The sequence below is a fragment of the Oncorhynchus kisutch genome, linkage group LG2 (genome assembly GCF_002021735.2).
Source record: "Oncorhynchus kisutch isolate 150728-3 linkage group LG2, Okis_V2, whole genome shotgun sequence".
Classification (NCBI taxonomy): Eukaryota; Metazoa; Chordata; class Actinopteri; order Salmoniformes; family Salmonidae; genus Oncorhynchus; species Oncorhynchus kisutch.
In genome coordinates, this window is record NC_034175.2 from 68974995 (window position 1) to 68994385 (window position 19391).

At 44.0% G+C, this 19391-nt stretch overlaps 1 pseudogene; it reads right to left on the reverse strand.

Moving 5' to 3' along the window:
* Window positions 1–1315: 1315 nt before the first annotated feature.
* LOC109905201 (divergent protein kinase domain 2B-like) overlaps window positions 1316–19391 on the reverse strand; it is a 44908-nt pseudogene continuing 26832 nt past the window's right edge.

The following is a 19391-nucleotide window of genomic DNA, read 5'->3' on the forward strand; positions in this document are numbered from 1 at the left end:
TGGAGTGCTGCAGAGATGGTTGTCATTTCGGAAGGTTCTCCCATCTCCACAGATGAACTCTAGAGCTCTGTCAGAGAGACCATCGGGTCCTTGGTCACCTCATTGACCAAGGCCTTTCTACACCGATTGCTCAGTTTGGCCAGGCGGACAACTCTAGGGAAAAGTCTTGGTGGTTCCAAACTTCTTCCATTTAAGAATGATGGAGGCCACTGTGTTCTTGGAAACCTTCAATGCTGCAGAAGTGTTTTGGTATCCTTCCCCACATCTGTGCCTCGACACAATCCTGTTCCTGTGAACTGTGGGAAAACTGTAAACTGTGGGACCTTATAGACAGGTGTGTGCCTTTCCAAATCATGTACCACAGGTGGACTCCAATCAAGTTGTAGATGTCATGTCCTGACCTTAGTTCCTTTTTTATGTCTCTGTTTTAGTTTGGTCAGGGCGTGAGTTGGGGTGGGTATTCTATGTTGTGTATTCTAGGTTTTGTATTTCTGTGTTTGGCCTGGTATGGTTCCCAATCAGAGGCAGCTGTCAATCGCCGTCTCTGATTGAGAACCATTCTTAGGCAGCCTGTTTTCCCACTATGGGTTGTGGGTAGTTGTTTTCTGTGTCTGTGTTTTACCATACAGAACTGTTTCGGTTTTCATGTATTTCTCTTGTTCTTTTGTATTCAGTGTTAGGTTATATTTAATTAAAATATGGACACTTACCACGCTGCGCATTGGTCCGATCTTTCCTACTCCTCCTCAGAAGAGGGGTAAACCGTTACAGTAGAAACATCTCAAGGATGATCAATGGAAACAGAATGCACCTGAGCTCAATTTCAGATCTCAGCAAATTGTCTTAATATTTATGTAAATAAGGTATTTCTGTTTGGACCTCAGGAAGAGTAGCCGATGCCTTGGCAGCATCTAATTGGGGATCCTAAAAAAATACTAAATACAAAAATACTGTCAGAAATCAGCTTCTCTCCCCTAGTCTGTGTGAGGGTCTATTTCCCCCCCAATTCCAACCCAATCTTCCATATGATGCCACTATACACAAAGACAGCAGACATCATTACATATCCCCACTGAGCTTCTGTAGATCTGATAGAACAGTGGAACATATTGTTTTTTGTTTCATAAGGGAAAGGAACTTTGCAGTTACTTCAGACAACTACTGTTTGACCTTAGGACTCTGATTATTAAAACTCTGTATCTGACTGTTTTTAGATGCTCTGTTTGTAGACTCACTGCTCGCAGGGTAGCATTTTCATCTCTTTGTAGACAATTACATCATCTCCGTAAATTGTCCCTCTAATACGGAGTTACAGTCACCCTTAAAGGGACACAATTGCCACTGAATTACGAGCAAAAGAAACCTGGGTTGTGTTCAATAGGGAAATAAGCACTGAACAAAAATATGAACACAACATGTAAAGTGTTAGTCCCATGTTTAATGAGCTAAAAACAAATATTCCCAAACGTATTATTTATATTTCTGTTCAGTGTAATTTCAGGTTCCCTGTTTCAAAACTTTATTTCCCTATCGGACCCAACCCAGGTTTCTTTTGTGTGCTCGTAGTTCAGAGGCAATTGTGTTCCTTTAATGCACATTAAAAATGTTGTGCACAAATTTGTTTACAACCCTGTTAGTGAGCCTCCTTTGCCAAGATAATCCATCCACCTGACAGGTGTGTCATATCAAGAAGCTGATTAAACAGCATGGTGATTACACAGGTGCAGCTTGTGCTGTGGACAATAAAAGGCCACTTTAATGAAGTATACATGACACGCACACATAGTTTGCTTACACGCACTCACTCACACCTTACTTTCTACATGCTTTTATTTGGGTTTCTATGCAAAGTATATTATTTAATGGTTATTTAAGCCTGCTACTAATTACTTGAAATGAGACATGCACTCCTTGGCCAGTTTATTAGGTACACTACCTAATAAAGCGTGTGACCTAAGTGACTTTGAGCATGGTATGATCGTCGGTGCCAGGCGCGCCGATTCCAGTATCTCAGAAACGGCTGGCCTCCTGGGCTTCTCACGCATGACGGTGTCTAGGTTTTACAGAGAATGGTGCGACAAACAAAAAACACTGAGTCAGCGGCAGTCCTGTGGGTGAAAACAGCTTGTTGGTGAGAGAATGGCAAGAATCTTGCAAGCGAACAGGCAGGCCTCAAGCAGACCAATAACGGCGCAGCACAACAGTGTCTCGGAATGCACAACTCATCGGTCTGTGTCACGGATGGGCTACTGCAGCACACGACCACAGCGGGTTCCACTCCTATCAGCTAAGAACAAGAAGAAGCTCCAGTGGAAGCGACTCCAACGATCACCAACACTGGACAATTGAGGAGTGGAAAAACATTGCCTGGTCAGTACTTGGCGATAGCAGCATGAGTCCATGGCCCCATCCTGCCTGGTGTCAACGGTACAGGCTGGTGGCAGTGGTGTAATGGTGTGTGTAATGATGTTTTTCCAGGCACACGTTATGTCCCTTGATATCAATTGAGCAATGTTTCCATACCCCAAAGAAGTCCGGCTGTTCTGGAGGGAAAGGGGGGGACTGGCTCTACTAGATGGGTGTGCCTAATAAACTGGCCACTGAGTGTATAATCATGCCAAAACATGATTCAAAAATGTAATTCACTGACAGAGGTAATGAAACACAAATAGACATTTACAGTAGCTGGCTAGGCTAGTCAAATTAACAGTAGCTTTCAATTAACTGGTTAAACTGGTTAAATTAACAGTAGCTTTCAGACTAGCTTTCAATAAATTGGTTAAATGGTCAACAAAAACAGATATTTAAATCCACTCAAACAGATATTTATCTTATTTCAGTCTTTCGGAGCTAGCTACACCACATGACCAAAAGTATGTGAACACCTGTTCGTCGAACATCTCATTCAAAAATCATGGGCATTAAAATGGAGTTGGTCCCCTCTTTGCTGCCTCGACTCTTCTGGGAATGCTTTCCACTAATGTTGGAACATTGCTGCGGGTAATTGCTTCCATTCTGCCACAAGAACATTAGTGAGGTCGGGCACTGACTTTGGGCGATTAGGTCTGGCTTGCAGTTGGCGTTCGAAACCATCCCAAAGGTTTTCGATGTTATTGAGATCAGGGCTCTGCCAGTCAAGTTCTTCCACACCGATCCCGACAAAACATTTCTGTATGGACCTCGCTTTGTGCACAGGGGAATTGTCATGCTCAAACAGGAAAGGGCCTTCCCCAGACTGTTGCCACAAAGTTGGAAGCACAGAATCGTCTAGAATGACATTGTATGCTGTAGCGTTAAGATTTCCCTTCACTGGAACTAAGGGGCCTAGCCCGGACAATGTAAAACACCCCCAGACCATTATTCCTCCTACACCAAACTTTACAGTTGGCACTATGTATTGGGGCAGGTAGCGTTCTCCTGGCATCTGCCAAACCCAGATTTGTCTATTTGGACTGCCAGATGGTGTAGTGTGATTCATCACTCCAGAGAATGCGTTTCCACTGCATAAAAGTCCAATGGCAGCGAGCTTTACACCACTCCAGCTGACGCTTGGCATTGCTCGGCCATGAAAACCTATTTTATGAAGCTCCCGACTAACAGTTCTTTTGCTTACTTGCTTCCAGAGGCAGTTTGGAACTCCGTAGTAAGTGTTGCATCTGAGTACAGACGATTTTTACTTGCTACGCTCTTCAACACTCTGTGTGGGCTTGTGTGGCCTACCTAGATGTTTCCACTTCACAATAACAGCACTTACAGTTGACCAGGGCAGCTGTAGCAGGGCAGAAAATTGATGTACTGACTTGTTGGAAAGGTGGCATCTTATGACAGTGCTATGTTGAAAGTCACTGAGCTCTCCAGTGAGGCCACTTTACTGCCAATGTTCGTCGATGGAGATTTCATGGCTGTGTGCTCGATTTTATACACCTCCGCAATGGGTGTGGCTGAAATAGCCGAATCAACAATTTTGAAGTGGTGTCCACATACTTTTGTATATATAGTGTATATCTGTTCCTCTTCATTAGACAGCAGCTCACGTTTTCACGAGGCATGTCCTATGCTTACATCATAGATAGAAGCAGGCCAATGGCTGCCTTCATTACGAAGGGAATGTACAGGAGTTCTGATTGGTTCTACATTTAGCAGTTCAGCAAATTTGCCTGAGCAGACATTGTTTAAATATTCTTTATGAGAAAATGGACAAGAATTGAAGGTGTCAACTAATTTTATAGTCATCATAAGAATTGTTTTAATGTCATAAACAACAATTCTGCTCCTCCCTTGAAGGGGATGGATCAACTTCACATTTTTTGGCTTCGGCCCACCACCTACATGTAATATAGCTTTGAGTACTTTGGGAAAGTGCAACCCCTTATCATCATCATCATCGGTCTCCCCATCCTCCGTAACGTCAGAGCTGGTAGCCATTCATTCCACTCACCCTGCTCCAGGTCGATGACTCCTATGCTGCTGGCATCTGTGATGAACACTCTGGTTATCTAGCAAGCTGAACATGTCCTCCCCTAGCTGGGTATAGTAGAGCAGGAAGCCCAGGCTGTTGTGGCGCAGGTCCTGGGTGATCTGGAGCAGCTGGTAGGCCTAATCATTCCTCTAGAGGAACTCCCTGGTGGAACTAGAAAAGGCCCCACAGAGGTCTGGAGCTCGCCCACACCATCAGCCTGCCACACGAGCCCTGGTGGCGGTGGAACGGCCAGCCCTCTGTGCCCGGGAACATCTAGGAATGGGGAGTGGAGGAGGTGAGAGAAGACAAGAGGACAAGAACATTTTTAAAAAGAGAGAAGGAAACAGGATACAGAGAAGAGCAGCGGAGGAGAGGAGGAGGGTAAGATGGTGAACAAACATCAGAGGGCTTGCCACTGGGTTGTTCCAGGACTCTGTCTCCACAGTAGGAACCCCTTTGAACTATGTACAGGGGGGATGAAGGCAGCAGCTGCATCAAAGGGGTTCCTACTGTTCTGGACAGAGAGTCACCTGAGGTCTCTGCTGCTTTTGTGATCTCCATGGTCAGTGTATTTATTTCCTAAAATATTGAATTTGGCCTTTACTACTATAGCCCATAGAAACTAAATGAATAACACATTCATGAAAGGACGTCAAAAAATAAATCACGAGGATTAAAGTTTTGAAGTGTCTGTCCTCTATCTAGGAGATTTAATATACAGTTGAAGTTGAAAGTTACTTATACCCCAGCCAAATACATTTAAACTCAGTTTTTCACAATTCCTGATTTGTTTTATTTTATTTTATTTTTTAAAATATTTTTTTTACCCCTTTTTCTCCCCAATTTCGTGGTATCCAATTGTTGTAGTAGCTACTATCTTGTCTCATCGCTACAACTCCCGTACGGGCTCGGGAGAGACGAAGGTTGAAAGTCATGCGTCCTCCCATACACAATCCAACCAAGCCGCACTGCTTCTTAACACAGCGTGCATCCAACCCGGAAGCCAGCCGCACCAATGCGCCGGAGGAAACACTGTGCACCTGGCCACCTTGATTAGCGCACACTGCGCCCAGCACGCCACAGGAGTCGCTGGTGCGCGATGAGACAAGGACACCTACCGACCAAGCCCTCCCTAACCCGGGCGACGCTAGGCCAATTGTGCGTCGCCCCACGGACCTCCCAGTCGCGGCCGGTTACGACAGAGCCTGGGCGCGAACCCAGGGACTCTGATGGCACAGCTGGCGCTGCAGTACAGCGCCCTTAACCACTGCGCCACCCGGGAGGCCCAATTCCTGATATTTAATCCTAGTAAAAATTCCCTGTCTTATGTCAGCTAGGATCACCGCTTTATTTTAAGAATGTGAAATGTCAGAATAATAGTAGAGAGAATGATTTATTTCAGCTTTTATTTCTTTCATCACATTCCCAGTGGGTCAGAAGTTTACAAACACTCAATTAGTATTTGTTAGCATTGCATTTAAATTGTTTAACTTGGGTCAAATGTTTCGGGTAGCCTTCCACAAGCTTTAATTTTGGCCCATTCCTCCTGACAGAGCTGGTGTAACTGAGTCAGGTTTGTAGGCCTCCTTGCTCGCACATGCTTTTTCAGTTCAGTGCTTTGTGATGGCCACTCCAATACCTTGACTTTGTTGTCCTTAAACCATTTTGCCACAACTTTGGAAGTATGCTTGGGGTCATTGTCCATTTGGAAGACCCATTTGCGACCAAGCTTTAACTTCTTGACTGATGTCTTAAGATGTTGTTTCAATATATCCACATAATTTCCCATTCTCATGATGCCATCTACTTTGTGAAGTGCACCAGTCGCTCCTGCAGCAAAGCACCCCCCCCCCAACATGATGCTGCCACCCTCGTGCTTCATGGTTGGGATGGTGTTCTTCGGCTTGCACGCCTCCCCCTTTTTCATCCAAACATAACGATGGTCATTATGGCTGAACAGTTCCATTTTTGTTTCATCAGACCAGAGGACATTTCTCCAAAAAGTACGATCTTTGTCCCAATGTGCAGTTGCAAACCGTAGTCTGGCTTTTTATGGCGGTTTTGGAGCAGTGGCATCTTCCTTGTGAGTGGCCTTTCAGGTTTTGTCGATATAGGACTCGTTTTACTGTGAATATAGATACTTTTGTACCCATTTCCTCCAGCATCTTCACAAGGTCTTTTGCTGTTGTTCTGGGATTGATCTGCACTTTTGCACCAAAGTACGTTCATCTCTAGGAGATAGAATGCATCTCCTTCTTGAGCGGTGTGACGACTGCGTGGTCCCATGGTGTTTATTTGCGTGCTATTGTTTGTACAGATAAACATGGTACCTTCAGGCGTTTGGAAATTGCTCCCAAGGATAAACCAGACTTGTGGAGGTCACATATTTTTTTTCTGAAGTCTTGGCTGATTTCTTTTGATTTTACCATGATGTCAAGCAAAGAGGCACTGAGTTTGAAGGTAGGCATATTTTGAAAACTCCATGTTCCATAACCTCCCATTGCTCCATTTAAAGGGATATCAACCAGATTCCTTTTCCTATCGCTTCCTCAAGGTATCAACAGTCTTCAGACATAGTTTCAGGCTTTTATTTTGAAGAATGAGCGTGAACGACCACATTGCGTAAGTGGATAGTTGGGGGCTCTCAGAGTGAATTGTGCGCAAAAGAGAAAGGCGGCCATTGTTACTCCCGGACCTAGTGAAAAGCCAACTATCCCGGTTGATATATTATCAAATAGATATTTGAAAAACACCCTGAGGATTGATTATAGAAAATGTCTGACATGCTTCTGTGGACATTATGGATATCATTTGGAATATTTGTCTGCGTTGTCGTGACCGCTCTTTCCGGTGGATTCCTGGGCATAACGCACCAAACTAACGGAAGTATTTGGATATAAAAAATATCTTTATGGAACAAAAGGAACATTTGTCTAACTGGGAGTCTCGTGAGTAAAAACATCCAAAGATCATCAAAGGTAACCGATTAATTTGATTGCTTTTCTGATTTTCGTGACCAAGTTACCTGATGCTAAGTGTACTTATTGTTTTGTCGAGCGATCGATAAACTTACACAAACGCTTGTATTGCTTTCGCTGTAAAGCATAATTTCAAAATCGGAGACGACAGGTGGATTAACAAAAGGCTAAGCTGTGTTTTGCAATTTTGCACTTGTGATTTCATGAATATGAATATTTTCTAGTAATATTATTTGACTGTGGCGCTATGCTATTCAGCGTTGCTGATGACAATTATCCCGGATCTGGAATTGGTGGTTCAGAGAGGTTAACATGATTTTTTTGTCTTAGGCTTTATCTGTGTGAGGGAAATCCAGCTCTGAGTATCTATCTACGTACATCTCTGGCCCACCTGCAGTATGGCTGTTGATTGACAGCTAGCGTGTAGAGCAGTCGTAGTTTGACTGTCTCTGAGAAGTTCTTCATCTGAACTTCATCTGAACTCTGGCCACATCCAACACCTCAGCATAGCGGCACACAATGCGGTCCAGCACCCTTGCCTAGTTAAATCAAAGCCCCTGGGAGGGACAATGCAGGAGGGGAGGAACCAGATCCTATATAGGGGTACATTCCAGAATGTTGAAGTTTACACACCTGCACCCAGACACACCTGTACCCGTTAACATCTATTCACACTTGTCCCTGAGCCATATCCCGCTATCGAGGAACAACAAGACCACCGGACACCAGCTCAACGAATCATCCGTAAGGTTCCCTGGGAAACTCTGCTTCTCAGCCAATGGGAGAGTGAAATCCGGGGACATCCACCAATTGAACCTGAGGAAAGGATATTAAGGAATGTTTCTGAAGATAGGAAGCTACTTAAGACTATTGAGATGCACCCAAAATATCATCTGAAATGTGTTTGAGTGGAAAGTCAGAGTGGAGAATGTAACAGGAGCAAACCTTGAGTTGGACACTTAATAACCATAGCCTGTATAGTGGCTTTATATAAACATAAGGTAAATATCCTGAATAGTAAGCTTTACTACCCTGATATGTTCTACCTTCGTCATGGCGTCAGGTAGTCTAGTGGTTAGAGCGTTGGGCCAGTAACCTAAAAGTTGCTAGAACGAATCCCCGAGCTGACAAGGTAAAAATCTGTCGTTCTGCCCCTGAACAAGGCAGTTAATTAACCCACTGCTCCTAGGCCGTCATTGTAAATAAGAATTTGGTCTTAACTGACTTGCCTAGTTAAATATAAAATATCTCTATATAGGGCTCTGCCTATAGGTCCTATATGTACCTGACCCATATGGGGCAGTGGAATGTGTGATTGGTTCAAGCTCTGGAATCTGGGCGTGCCCCTGAGGACTGCTTCGAATCTGCAGGGACCCTGCCATCCTGCCGAGCGATAGGTGGAGCAGTTGGATAACGAATGCAGATGAGGAGGGCAGAGGAATGACAAGACCACCGAACACCAGCTCAATGACTCATCTGTAAGGTTCCCCGGGAAACTGTGCTTCTCAGCCAATGGGAGAGTAGGATCCGGAGACATCCACCAATCGAACCTGAGGAAAGGAAGTTAGTCTTGGAACACAATTGAGGCTCAGTTGATCTTTCCTGGCCATTGGATGACATCCGTTGGAAACAATGGAAATATAACCATTTTCTCTGGCAGAAGTTAGCCAGCCTGCCAGCTGAGTGGAGTCTGCCACTAGCACAGTCAGTGTAGTCAGCTCTGCTATCCCTATTGAGACCATATCTGTGCCTCGACCTAGGTTGGGCAAAAATAAACTTGGCGGTGTTCGCCTTAGCAATCTCACTAGAATAAAGACCTCCTCCATTCCTGCCATTATTGAAAGAGCTCGTGATACGTCACATCTCAAAATAGGGCTACTTAATATTATATCCCTCACTTCAAAGGCAGTTTAGTCAATTAACTAATCACTGATCATAATCTTGATGTGATTGGCCTGACTGAAACATGGCTTAAGCCTGATGAATTTACTGTGTTAAATGAGGCCTCACCTCCTGGTTACACTAGTGACCATATCCCCCGTGCATCCCGCAAAGGCGGAGGTGTTGCTAACATTTACAATAGCAAATTTCAATTTACAAAACCCATCAAAAGTCATGCTATAAATTCTCAGACAGCCCAAAGATACCTTGATGCCCTTCCAGACTGCCTCTGCCTACCCAAGGACGTCAGAGGACAAAAATCAGTTAACCACCTAACTGAGGAACTCAATTTAACCTTGCGCAATACCCTAGATGCAGTAGCACCCCTAAAAAATAAAAACAATTGTCCAAAGAAACTAGATCCCTGGTATACAGAAAATACCCGAGCTCTGAAGCAAGCTTCCTGAAAATTGGAACGGAAATGGCGCCACACCAAACTGGAAGTCTTCTGACTAGCTTGGAAAGACAATACCGTGCAGTATCGAAGAGCCCTCACTGCTGCTCGATCATCCTATTTTTCCAACTTAATTAACACAATGATGAAAAAATCATGGCCTCTAAACCTTCAAGCTGCATACTGGACCCTATTCCAACTAAACTACTAAAAGAGCTGCTTCCTGTGCTTGGCCCTCCTATGTTGAACATAATAAACGTCTCTCTCTCCACCGGATGTGAACCAAACTCAATAAATGTGGCAGTAATAAAGCCTCTCTTGAAAAAGCCATACCTTGACCCTGAAAATACAGTATAAAAAACTATCGGCCTATATCGAATCTTCCATTCCTCTCAAAACTTTTAGAAAAAGCTGTTGCGCAGCAACTCACTGCTTCCTGAAGACAAACAATGTATACGAAATGCTTCAGTCTGGTTTTAGACCCCATCATAGCACTGAGACTGCACTTGTGAAGGTGGTACAGGACCTTTTAATGGCGTCAGACCAAGGCTCTGCATCTGTTCTCGTGCTCCTAGACCTTAGTGCTGCTTTTGGTACCATCGATCACCACATTCTTTTGGAGAGATTAGAAACCCAAATTGGTCTACACAGACAAGTTCTGGCCTGGTTTAGATATTATCTGCTGGAAAGATATCAGTTTGTCTCTGTGAATGGTTTGTACTCTGACAAATCAACTGTAAATTTCGGTGTTCCTCAAGGTTCCGTTTTAGGACCACTATTGTTTTCGCTATATATTTTAACTCTTGGGGATGTCATTCAAAAACATAATGTTAACTTTCACAGCTATGCGGATGACACACAGCTGTACAATTCAATGAAACATGTTGAAGCCCCAAAATTGCCCTCGCTAGAAGCCTGTGTTTCAGACATAACGAAGTGGATGGCTGCAAACTTTCTACTTTTAAACTCGAACAAAACAGAGATGCTTGTTCTCGGTCCCAACAAAAAAAGAGATCTTCTGTTGAATCTGACAATTAATCTTGATGGTTGTACAGTCGTCTCAAATAAAACTGTGAAGGACCTCGGCATTACTCTGGACCCAGATCTCTCTTTTGACGAACATATCAAGACCGTTTCAAGGACAGCTTTTTTCCATCTATGTAATGTTACCATTGCAAAAATCAGAAACTTTCTGTCAAAAACTGATGCAGAAAAATGAATCCATGCTTTTGTTACTTCTAGGTTAGACTACTGCAATGCTCTACTTTCCGGCTACCCGGATAAAGCACTAAATAAACTTCAGGGAGTGCTAAATACAGCTGATATAATCACATTTTTTGGTTCTAGTCAGGATTCTATTACTCCAGTGCTAGCCTCCCCTACACTGGCTTCCTGTCAAGGCAGGGGCTGATTTCAAGGTTTTACTGCTAACCTACAAAGCATTACATGGGCTTGCTCCTACCTTTCTTTCCGATTTGGTCCTGCCGTACATACCTACACGTACGCTACGGTCACAAGACACATGCCTCCTAGAATTTCTAAGCAAACAGCTGGAGGCAGGGCCTTCTACTATTGAGCTCCATTTTCATGGAATGGTCTGCCTACCCATGTGAGAGACGCAGACTCGGTCTCAACCTTCAAGTCTTTACTGAAGACTCATCTCTTCACTAGGTCATATGATTGAGTGTAGTCTGGCCCAGGAGTGTGAAGGTGAACGGAAAGGCTCTGGAGCAACGAACCGCCCTTGCTGTCTCTGCCTGGCCGGTTCCCCTCTTTCCACTGGGATTCTCTGACTCTAACCCTATTACAGGGGCTGAGTCACTAGCTTACTGGTGCTCTTCCTTGCCATCCCTAGGAGGGGTGGGTTGAGTCACTGACGTGGCCTTCCTGTCTGGGTTGGCGCCCCCCTTGGGTTCGTGCCGTGGCTGAGATCTTGTGGGCTGTACTCGGCCTTGTCTCAGGATGGTAAGTTGGTGGTTGAAGATATCCCTCTAGTGGTGTGGGTGGCTGTGCTTTGGCAAAGTGGGTGGGATTATATCCTGCCTGTTTGGCCCTGTCCAGGGGTATCATTGGATGGGGCCACAATGTCTCCTGACCCCTCCTGTTTCAGCCTCCAGTATTTATGCTGCAGTAGTTTGTGTCGGGGGGCTAGGGTCAGTCTGTTATATCTGGAGTATTTCTCCTGTCTTATCCGGTTTCCTGTGTGAATTTAAGTGTGCTTTCTCTAATTATCTCTTTCTTTCTCTCTTTCGGACGACTTGAGCCCTAAGACCATACCTCGGGACTACCTGGCATGATGACTCCTTGCTGTCCCCAGTCCACCTGGCCGTGCTGCTGCGCCAGTTTCAACTGTTCTGCCTGCAGCTAAGGAACACTGACCTGTTCACCGGACGTGCTACCTGCCCCAGACCTGCTGTTTTCAACTCTCTAGAGACAGCAGGAGTGGTAGAGATACTTTTAATGATCGGCTATGAAAAGCCAACTGTTATTTACTCCTGAGGTGCTGACTTGTTGCACTCTTGACAACTACTGTGATTATTATTATTTGACCTTGCTGGTCATTTATGAACATTTGATCTTGGCCATGTTCTGTTATAATCTCCACCCGGCACAGACAGAAGAGGGCTAGCCACCCCTCATAGCCTGGTACCTCTCTAGGTTTCTTCCTAGGTTTTGGCCTTTCTAGGGAGTTTTTCTGAGCCACCGTGCTTCCACACCTGCATTGCTTGCTGTTTGGGGTTTTAGAGTGGGTTTCTGTACAGCACTTTGTGACGTCTGCTGATGTAAAAAGTGTTTTATGAATACATTTGATTGATTGATTAATTGAACTAATTGAATAAAGAATCTTGGGTTGCCTTACTTAGCTAAAGGCCCAGTGCAGTCAAAAATGTGATTCCTCTGTGTTTTAAATATATTTCCACACTATGAGGTTGGAATAATAATGTGAAATTGTGAAAATTATAATAATGCCCTTTTAGTGTAAAAACTGTTTGAAATGACCGCAGAAAATTTCAGCCTGTTTTGTTTGGATGGAGATTTGTCCGGGGTTTAATTAGTTAATAGACCAAAAAGAAAGAGTTCCAAACATCTCGGCCAATAACAGCTAGTTTTCAGTTTTCCCTCCCTACTCAGACCACTCCCAGCCAGTCCTAGCTAAATTCTTGTTTGAGAAATGTGTCTTTTTTTTAATAGATTTTTTACCATTTTAATTGAAAACAGTCAGTAAGGTACTTCATGATTTGATATTGAGATGAAAATGGCTGCGTTAGGCCTTTTATGTATGAACATTCTGGTCTTATAATTGTAGTGTGCAGAACTAATGCATAGCCAGTAGGTGTCCCTCTAGCTAAACTTGAGAGGTCGTCCAGTGGCAAGTCTGACGTAGTGACACCAGTAATAATACAGTATCTTCAGAAAGGACTCACAACCCCTCAACCTTTTCCACATGTTGTTGTGTTCGAGCCAGAACTTAACATTCATTTCATAGAGATCTCATGTGACTGGCTTACACACAATATCCCATAATATTCAAAGTGGAATTATGTTTTTAGAAATGTTTGCAAATGAATTACAATTGAAAAGCTGAAGTGTCTTAAGTCAATAAGTATTCAACCACTTTTGCTGTGGCCTAAATACATTCAGGGATAAGAATGTGCCCATACACACCTGTACCCATACACACCTGTACCCATAGACACCTGTACCCATAGACACCTGTACCCATAGACACCTGTACCCATACACACCTGTACCCATAGACACCTGTACCCATACACACCTGTACCCATAGACACCTGTACCCATACACACCTGTACCCATAGACACCTGTACCCATACACACCTGTACCCATACACACCTGTACCCATACAAACCTGTACCCATACACACCTGTACCCATAGACACCTGTACCCATACACACCTGTACCCATAGACACCTGTACCCATAGACACCTGTACCCATAGACACCTGTACCCATACACACCTGTACCCATACACACCTGTACCCATAGACACCTGTACCCATAGACACCTGTACCCATAGACACCTGTACCCATACACACCTGTACCCATAGACACCTGTACCCATAGACACCTGTACCCATAGACACCTGTACCCATACACACCTGTACCCATACACACCTGTACCCATACACACCTGTACCCATAGACACCTGTACCCATAGACACCTGTACCCATACCCATAGACACCTGTACCCATACCCATAGACACCTGTACCCATACCCATAGACACCTGTACCCATACCCATAGACACCTGTACCCATAGACACCTGTACCCATACACACCTGTACCCATAGACACCTGTACCCATACACACCTGTACCCATACACACCTGTACCCATAGACACCTGTACCCATACACACCTGTACCCATACACACCTGTACCCATAGACACCTGTACCCATACACACTTGTACCCATAGACACCTGTACCCATAGACACCTGTACCCATAGACACCTGTACCCATAGACACCTGTACCCATACACACTTGTACCCATAGACACCTGTACCCATACACACCTGTACCCATAGACACCTGTACCCATACACACTTGTACCCATAGACACCTGTACCCATACACACCTGTACCCATAGACACCTGTACCCATAGACACCTGTACCCATACACACCTGTACCCATAGACACCTGTACCCATACACACTTGTACCCATAGACACCTGTACCCATAGACACCTGTACCCATACACAGTTGTACCCATAGACACCTGTACCCATAGACACCTGTACCCATAGACACCTGTACCCATACACACTTGTACCCATAGACACCTGTACCCATACACACCTGTACCCATAGACACCTGTACCCATACACACTTGTACCCATAGACACCTGTACCCATACACACCTGTACCCATACACACCTGTACCCATAGACACCTGTACCCATACACACCTGTACCCATAGACACCTGTACCCATAGACACCTGTACCCATAGACACCTGTACCCATAGACACCTGTACCCATAGACCCGTCACACAAGTGTGCATAAAATTGTGCTTCACAAATCATATAATAATTTGCATGTGTTTAAAATGATTTTTTTAATGACTACCTCATCTCTGTACCCCGCACATACAATTATCTGTAAGGTCCCTCAGTCAGGCAGTGAATTTCAAACACTGATTTTACCATAAAGACCAGGGAGGTTTTCAAATGCCTTGCAAAGAAGGGCACATATTGGCAAATCAAAAATATAAAAAAACTGACATTGAATATCCATTTGAGCATGTTTATTAATTATTTATTAATTACACTTTGGATGGTGTATCAATACACCCAGTCACTACAAAGATACGGGCGTCCTTCCTAACTCAGTTGCCGTAGAGGAAGGAAACCCTTCGGGGATTTCACCATGAGGCCAATGGTGACTTTAAAACAGTTACAGAGTTTAATGGCTGTGATAGGAGACAACCGAGGACGGATTTAACAACATTGTAATTACTCCACACATCAGACATATTCAAATGGAACGGAGTCAAACATGTTTCATTTGTTACATGTGTTTGATACCCTTCCATTAATTCCATTCCAGCCAATACAATGAGCCTGTCCTCCTATAACGCCTCCCACCAGCCTCCTCTGACACCCACCCATACAAGAAAGAACAGATTCTTAGTTCAAAGCAGTTGTTAAATGATGAAGGTGTATTTTAAGTGGGTGACTCAGCTGGTGTGCGTTCCATTCCAGTTAGTTTTTACTCTTATATCCCGTGAGTCACACACACTTCAGCACATAAAACACATGTCAATGTTTTGGGAGAGGAAACTGGATGTACAGTAGGGTAGAATAATATTTCACCAGCCCAGAGGGAAGGAAGCACAGTCAGTTGTGGAAGTGGTGAGCTGTTGAAAAAATGTGACGGACAAGGTTCACTGGGTTAGAAGCATGTTCATGGGATAGGGAGAGGGAGATTAAGGATTGGAAAGATTCTGTTTCTCAACAAGAATATGCTAGTACATGGAATTGATATTTTATGATTTTAAATACAGTTTATGCAGTTACATTTGAAGGTGCCTTTTACGATGCTTCAGCATCACTTCTGAAACATCAGGACCATCACAGTGCAATCTGATCATGATGTAGTTTATTCCCTTTCTGGTCCTGCTTAGAAAACATGTCTATAACTTGTTTATTCATGTTTCCCACATTTGAAGGACTCCCTATTAGTTTAATGAAATATTTAGCTATTCTTTTTTCCCCATTTGAATTCCTGGCAGCTTTCTTAATTGCGTTATGCAACTTTCACTAGGACTACAGGGCAAGCATATTGTATCTTAGTCCCACAGTAAAGGTATTACAATGACACGATCTCATATCGCCATTCAGTTGTTCAACAGTCAACAGGAATTAACAAGGACAGTGCAATGAAGAACACACACATGAAAAAAAAAACCTGTGTTCCAGAATCTGAGCACACTGCTCTGTCTGTCCTTCAGATTCAGTCTCTTGTCTCCTGTCTGTCCTTCAGATTCAGTCTCTTGTTTCCTGTCTGTCCTTCAGATTCAGTCTCTTGTCTCCTGTCTGTCCTTCAGATTCAGTCTCTTGTCTCCTGTCTGTTCTTCAGATTCAGTCTCTTGTCTCCTGTCTGTCAACTACTGTAGTAGAACTTTGTTTCCACATGTGCGCATGGCTCTATAAATACGTCCCAGAAATAGGTTCCTCGCGCGCCCTGTGAGTCACCAAGCGCACATGCCCTTTGCGGTTGCGGTCCTGTGTCCCTCCGGATGTGAAGAGAACTGGGTAGCTGCAGCCCAATATGGTGAGGTGGTGTCCAAATGAAAGTAGTAGGTGTGTGGACAGGAGTGGGTGTGTCTAAAGGAAAGTAGTAGGTGTGTGGACAGGAGTGGGTGTGTCTAAAGGAAAGTAGTAGGTGTGTGGACAGGAGTGGGTGTGTCTAAAGGAAAGTAGTAGGTGTGTGGACAGGAGTGGGTGTGTCTAAAGGAAAGTAGTAGGTGTGTGGACAGGAGTGGGTGTGTCTAAAGGAAAGTAGTAGGTGTGTGGACAGGAGTGGGTGTGTCTAAAGGAAAGTAGTAGGCATGTGGACAGGAGTGGGTGTGTCTAAATGAAAGTAGTAGAGGTGTGGACAGGAGTGGGTGTGTCTAAATTAAAGTAGTAAGGTGTGGACAGGAGTGGGTGTGTCTAAAGGAAAGTAGTAGGTGTGTGGACAGGAGTGGGTGTGTCTAAAGGAAAGTAGTAGGCGTGTGGACAGGAGTGGGTGTGTCTAAATGAAAGTAGTAGAGGTGTGGACAGGAGTGGGTGTGTCTAAATTAAAGTAGTAGTGGTGTGGACAGGAGTGGGTGTGTCTAAAGGAAAGTAGTAGGTGTGTGGACAGGAGTGGCTGTGTCTAAATGAAAGTAGTAGCGGTGTGGACAGGAGTGGATGTGTCTAAATGAAAGTAGTAGAGGTGTGGACAGGAGTGGGTGTGTCTAAATTAAAGTAGTAGAGGTGTGGACAGGAGTGGGTGTGTCTAAAGGAAAGTAGTAGAGGTGTGGACAGGAGTGGGTGTGTCTAAATTAAAGTAGTAACGGTGTGGACAGGAGTGGGTGTGTCTAAATTAAAGTAGTAGAGGTGTGGACAGGAGTAGGTGTGTCTAAATGAAAGTAGTAGAGGTGTGGACAGGAGTGGGTGTGTCTAAGGCACTCTGTTTTGATTGAGAGGTTAACACACCATTTTGTCTTTGTGTTTTACCACATAGCTATGGTACATTGAACTACCTTAAAGGCGCTGTATGTTTATGCTGACCTCTGCATAGGTCGTGCATCATTTACAGTGAAATGGCCTCTGCAGAAGTCAGGGCATTCATACTTCTTGCACTTCCCGAGCAGTGCTAGAGCTGTTGTGAAGGAAGTTGTCAAGGAAGTGAGTTTGTGTTTATACAGTACCTCTTGCCCTCACCTACCCTCAACCAATCATGTCAATGCAGAGCTATACGAAGCCCTCCCAAATTGTTGAACAATTTGAGAGGTGCACAGCGACGCGGTACGGAGCTCAATTTGGCCTCTGCGTGCCTCCAGAGGCTCCGCAATTGCGTCACACCCTCCATATGGCGCCTCCAACCCCTAAACCTGTCCGCCCTACAGATATAATCACGGGGACTGCGGGTTATGAGTCAACCAGCGCATCGCTAATGCATGTAAAGCCACATTCTGGTAGAATTCCCTTAGATTCCTGTCAGGTTACAGGCTGCTCTCTGCCATGACTCATCGGATGTGCCGAGTGTTGTTTCTAGAGGTTTGCATCGTAACGCACCGAGTCACAGGATTTATATAATAATGCCAGTAAACTACTTCACTTTGCTTTCATCCACTGAGCCGTACCCGTGTTTTGCAGACTGGAGGAGGACTCAGTGGGAAGCTCTGTCTACTCGCGCTATATTTGTCAACAACACCACTCCTGTGCATTCCTATATGACCTATGACTAATTCAGGAGTGAAAGCAGATCTGGGGATTAGGACCTTGAGGTCGCTCTGCAGTGAGACGTTGATGTTAAATTGGTTTGGGCACAATGGTCTAGTTATAGCGTGTTTCAATATTTATTTATTTTATTAATGGGGGGTTTATTTCCCATTGTGAGTAACACACATTGGGTACTTTTAAGTTTGCGTTACAGGACATTCTTGTCAGAGACTTGTGCTCTCCAAAGGATTATGATAGTACATTCCACATGCCTTAGTTATACCAAACATAATACATCTTATTGTTAGAAGGATTGCATTGGGTAAAGATTTCGTTTATCTTGGTTTCCATAGTTTTTCCATTAAAAAGACATTCATCAATGTAGTCTCTCCTACTTGATGCATGTGGTCAATATTGACAACGAAAAAAGCCATGTGGTGGCACTGTTCACAACAAATCTGTATCATCACCCTCTGGAAAAAATATTTCAGTCAAAGTGCAGTATACTGCAATACTCTGTCCAAAAATAATGTATTTTTTATTGCAGTAATTTTGTGGTTAGATCGCAGTATAACTGTTATTCTGCTGTAATGCAATCTTTTCTGTAAGGGCAACACATGAGATGGGACTTTTTGTTGTTAGAGATTGATATCACTGGAGGAGATCTTTACTCTACGGGTGAGTTTTTTTTTTACAAACCCGCCTTTATTTTTGTCAGTTGAATGTTGTAACTATTTTTTATGTTTTTTAAATAAGACACAGGGATGTTCCCATATTTTTTTTTTTAACTAGGCAAGTCAGTTAAGAACAAATTCTTATTTACAATGATGGCCTAGGAACAGTGGGTTAACTGCCTGTTCAGGGGCAGAACGACAGATTTCTACCTTGTCAGCTCGGGGATATGAACTTGCAACCTTCCGGTTACTAGTCCAACGCTCTAACCACTAGGCTACCCTGCCACAACGTGCCTGTAGCACATTGCTCATTTGAAACAGTGGGCACATGTTAATCCATTGTGGCTAAGGTTAGGTTTAGTCATATTCAGACACATTACAATCATACAGAGTAAAGTAGGTGAAGGGTCAACGCTCCCTCAATATCTCTAATAACTTCATTACTAATGTAGCAGTTAAGAAGGAACAGCGAGATGGAAGCTTGA